Source organism: Ailuropoda melanoleuca, chromosome 7 (genome assembly GCF_002007445.2).
Source record: "Ailuropoda melanoleuca isolate Jingjing chromosome 7, ASM200744v2, whole genome shotgun sequence".
Lineage (NCBI taxonomy): Eukaryota > Metazoa > Chordata > Mammalia > Carnivora > Ursidae > Ailuropoda > Ailuropoda melanoleuca.
In genome coordinates, this window is record NC_048224.1 from 53035836 (window position 1) to 53040834 (window position 4999).

The following is a 4999-nucleotide window of genomic DNA, read 5'->3' on the forward strand; positions in this document are numbered from 1 at the left end:
GTGTGTGTGTGTGTGTGTGTGTGTGTACGTGTGTGTCTTGCTCACATGGGCAGGACAGAGATGAGGAAGTGAAACTCCCCTACAAAGGTTGTCCCAGACACCTGCGGAGGCTGTCAGCAGCTGCTGGGGTCGAGGTGGCCACAAGACCAGGGCATTCAAACCCCAGCTCTGTGTACTGCAAGCAAGTTACTGCTCCCTCTGCAGCCCTAGGCACCTGATCTCTAGAATGGGCCCAAATGCAAGGAACACGGTTAACTCACAGAGGCTCCAGCATGATAAGGCGTGATTACCCTGTCCCCCAGGCTGGCAACCCAGCCTATGAGCGAGGAGTCCAAGGTCAGATGGGGCCCTTCCTGCGTCCTCCGTAAAAATAATGATGACTAACGTCTTCTGGTCTCTTAGTACATTCCAGCCAGAGAGCTCAGTCCTCTTGTCCTAGGAGGTAAATATTGTTTCTCTTGTCCCCATTTTACAAATGAGTAAACAGAGGCTGAAGAGGAGCAGAGATGAGACAGACAGACACCCAGGTGTCCTAGCTTCCAGGCCGGTGCTCCTTCCCACCGCCCGCTGTCAGAAGAGAGAGAAGGGCCTGCGGCTGGGAACTAGAGGTCTTCTTCTTGGAAGGCGGAGGGTGGCTCCCCTGGCTTCTCTCCTGGGAGCCAGTCCCAGTGACTCGGGCTAAGTGCTGACTGTGTGACCCTTCCCGAGACACTTTGCCTCTTTGGGACTCAGTTTCTATCCATGACATAGGGTCACAGGAGCTCCCGTTTCCAGGGGTGGTTGGGAGGATGGAAGGAGCAAATGTTGGCCCATGCTAGTCTGCTGTAGCCTGAGCAGCCCCTGGTGGTTGTTGCTGAGGGATGGGGGAGGTTCAGGCTGGGGGCAGATTGGCACAGGCCCAGAAGACCCTGGGGGAGAGCCCAGGATCCGAGAGCCGGGAGTCCCGGGCCGCGCTGAGGCTGTGCTGCTGTGGCTTGTGAGCGCTAGGCCGCTCCTGCTGTTGGCCTGGGCGCCAGGACAGTTGCTGCGTCCCTGGGAGAATGAATGGGGCTCAGTGTGGCGGCTCCGCTGAGTTCAGAGCCCCCTTTGTGCTGCCTGGAGTGGCCGTTGGGAGTGCGGCTGGGGACCTGCCGGCGGGTGGCTGTCCCGCAGGCCCTCCTCAGCCTGGGTTGGAGGCCAGCCCAGAGCAGCCCATGGGCTCCTAGCCCTGAACGTACAAGTGCTTTCCTGCCTTCAGGCTCCGCTTCGGTTGGACCCATGCCCGCAGCACCACTCTTTCCCCCGACAACTGGCCGCAAGTTTTGCCTCCAGAGTGGCCCCAGCTCTAGATTGAGCCATAGTGCCCTAGGGAACCCTGCTCTGGTTTCTGTCCCCTCCATCCTGCCCCTTCCCCCAAGTCTGTCACTCATTTGCCTGCCTTTTGGCCAGGTACTATTAGGGATCGGAATCCTTCAACTTCATAGTCAGAGGCACTGGACCCAGGCGAACCTGAGTTCAGATCCCATGTGCAGGACCCCAGGCACGTCAGGTCACCTTGCTGAGCCTGTTTCTCCCACCAAAAAAATGGGACAAATACACCATCCCTGCCGTGATCCCAAGGCAGTGAAATAAAACACTCATACTGTGAGTATTACCCATATTACATTCACTTGTGTTTTTATTTGCATGTTCCAGACAGACCTCCCGTTCCCTGAGAGGGGAATTGGCCCTTCATGTTCATATTGGCCCCGTGCCTGCTATACTGTAGGTCTCAGTCTTTTCCCGGATGGACCCAGTTGTCTGGTACTGGGGGTTGTGTAGGCTGATGGTAAATGACCCTGGGCCTTGTTTTTGCTGTTGTTGTTGTTTTCAGTTTATTTTTTAATTTAATTTTAATTTTTTAAAAAGATTTTATTTATTTGACAGAGACAGCCAGCAAGAGAGGGAACACAGGCTTCCAGCAGAGGAGCCTGATGTGGGGCTCGATCCCAGAACACCAGGACCATGCCCTGAGCCGAAGGCAGACGCTTAACGACTGAGCCACCCAGATGCCCCCTTTTTCTTGTTTTTTGTTTTTCAGTTTTTTAAATTTTAAGTAGGCTCCATGCCCAATGTGGGGCTTCAACTTACAACCCTGAGATCGAGAGTCACATGCTCTACCACCCTGACCCTAGACTTTGAAAGTAGAGACCTGGCTTTGAGTCCCAGCTCCACTGCTTCCTGGCTGTGTGGCCTCAGGCAGGCCACATCACCACTCTGAGCCTTTGTTTCCCCTTCTATAACTTGGGCCCAATGCGAGCCACCTCAAGAGGGGCACTGTAAAGCTCCGGGGAAATGACATGTATCAACACAGGGCTGGTGTGGGCAGAATGTCCACGGCATACAGGGCTGCAAGCATCTCACTGCCATCCTCTGTTTGGTCTCTCCGTATCCAGTGCCCCTTTGCCTCCGGGACATACCAGCGGCCAGGAGCAACCCACCCATGAGCCTGTCTTCGGCTTCCCTCCATATGCCCCCCAACTATCCCTGCTCAAGAGAGGAAAACAGAAGGTCTGGGCCAGAGTCAAACAGCTGGCCAGTAACTCCCTTTTCTGCTCTGTGCCTCAGTTTCCCTAACTGTTAAATGGCAGCAGGACCAGAGGCTCTCACAGAGTCTGGTCAGTCAGGCAGCAAACATTTACTGAGTCCTGGCCACATGCCTGGCTTGGCCAGCTTAGCTGGTCCAGGAAAGCAGGAAACATTTTCTTCAAACCAGCAAATCAGAAGTCAGAGTCAGTGAGAAATCATTTCCAGTTAGGACCTAATTTCTTCACACTTCCACCTGGATGATCCGGGACCCCATACTGGGGGGGGGGGTAGCCTTCTGAAGGGTTCCTGACTGCCTCTGCTAGGGAGGGCCGAGGGCCCAAAGCTCTGAGGGGAAGTGACTGGCGGATGTTGGGGTTCAGGCTAGGGATGGGAGGGTGGAGGTGACAACATCACCGGAACATCTGCTGAGGCCTCTGCCCACAGGATGTGACTTAGGGAGAGCTCGTGGGAAACAGGCAGGGGCCCCAGCCTGAGAGTCTGACGGTGGAGGCCACCCGAAACCATGGTACCCCCCAATACTACCATCCCCTCCCATACCTCCCATGGGCATCCAGGACACCTAGGCCAAGTGGTGCTATGCCCTGGCTGTGCCCTAGCTCTGCCCACAGCCCAGATGGGGGGAGTCCTGACGTGCCTAAGTGCTCGGGGTTTGTGCCAGATTAACCTGGTTCAAATACCAGTGTGGCTGCTGGCCAGCTGCTTGACCCTGGCCAGGTGATGTTACCTCTGCATTCCAGTGTCCTTAAGTGTACGATAGAGGTGATAATAGTACCTGCCTCATATAGCTCAGTGAGAATTGAGATAATTCTCAGAAAGTGTTGAATGTATGGCTTGGACCATTTATTTTCCCTCAACAAATTGTAATTACTACAATTATTATTATTCTTTCCCTCCTTGCCCTCCCCACCCCCAATTTAGCCAATGCCTCCCTGCTTCTATAGTGTACCCATGAAGCTGACCTCAGATCACTCCCTGACATGTCTCATGACTGCCTAAAACCTCGATGGCCTCACATTTCCCCCGGGAGGAGGCTCTCTGCTGCTCACCCGACCCTCGAGGCCCTCTGTGGCAGGGCCTTCCCCCAGAACAGGGTCTCTTGGGACGCCGGGATCATCAGACCTACTTCCTCCTACAAGGAGGCTGCAAGGCTGAGCCATGGAGGATAAGAGCCACCGGGCCACCCTGAGGACTTCCTGCAGGGAGACAGGTAACAGGGTGCAATGAGGAGCACAGCCCTGAAGGAGGGAAGGTCCAGGGAGTTAGCAAAGCACAGGAGGGAGATTCCTGCCACCATGGTCTGGGAGAGAGCTGGAAAGAGCCTCACATGTCACAGTTTGTGTTTTCCTGAAACACAGCGGGGGAGGGAAATACAGGAAGACCCCATTTTAGAAGGACCTGGAAGGACAGTGAGAGGGACAGATGGAGAGACCAAATTGGGAAGACCAGGACTCAGGACCTATCAGCAGAGGACTGGAGAGGAGGGGCAGGCTGAAAGGGTGCAGAGGTGGTAGAAAGGACAGCTTTGATGTGGGTTGATTGTTGGGTAGAGCTGGAGGAAGAATCTAGAGGCTCCTGGAGCCAGGAAGATATCAGGAAAATGCTGGGGAAGGGTTGGAGTAGGGGAAGGGGGCATAGGGTCGGAGAAGGAGATGGGCGGTGGGCTTGGTGCCTGGCATAGGGACAGCAGGCCTCCAACGGCACCATTGCTGTACCCCTGGCCAGACCGTAAGTAGCCTGACTCAGGAGACTCCTCTTCAGAATCGGACAGACCAGGTTCCAGTCCCAGCGCTGTCACTCTGTGACCTTGGGCAAGTGACCTCATCTCCTGGAACCTCAAGGCCCTCTTCTGTAAAATGGGCCAGTTAACCTGCCGATGGGGCGGTTGATTCAGGATTCAGCGGGAATACCCAGCAATTCCTGAGCTCACAGAGGTTTTGAGTAATTGCTAGCTATTTTTGTGATTACTGACCCGGGGTTGACCAGCTGGGGCGCAGCTCCGCAGGGATGGGGCTCCTGTGGGTTTCATCCCTGCGTTCCCAGAAAACAGGGGGTCCAGGGCTTGAAGGCCCGGGCGTTGCTCACTCGCCGCCTCCAGTGTCGCCGCGCCCCCTAGCGGCCGTCGGTTGCCATGTCAACGGCGGGTGGCTGGGGCCCGGGGAGGCGGCGGCGGGGGCCGTTCTCTACTCCCAGGACCGGAGGCCGCTCCCTCGGCGCCTCCCGCCTTCGCCAGTGGAGGGGCACTCCGAGCCGGGGAGGAGAGAGCTTTCGCAGCAGCTGACATGTGGGGGTAAACTGAGGCACGCGGCAAGGCGCCCCGCAGCCAGGTGTCGAGCGCGGGGCCCCACCTCCGAAGGCGGAGGAGGGGCCGCGGGTGGTGACGCGCCGAGGGCGGCCGGCGGACAGCGGGCGGGCAGGCAGGCGGCGGCGGCGG

The 4999-nt window shown here is 56.7% G+C and overlaps 1 long non-coding RNA gene across 2 annotated transcripts in view; it reads left to right on the plus strand.

The window, feature by feature from the left end:
- The window catches only part of LOC117803031, an 8993-nt gene extending 4883 nt beyond the window's left edge, over positions 1-4110 (plus strand). The window contains exons 1-2 of one of the 2 annotated variants that reach the window (XR_004626588.1): positions 2094-3073; positions 3487-4110. This is a non-coding gene — a long non-coding RNA (uncharacterized LOC117803031). Of the gene's footprint in view, positions 1-2093; positions 3074-3486 lie in introns of those variants that run through there. The other variant, XR_004626589.1, reaches the window with a different exon arrangement.
- The last annotated feature ends 889 nt before the right edge of the window (positions 4111-4999 follow it).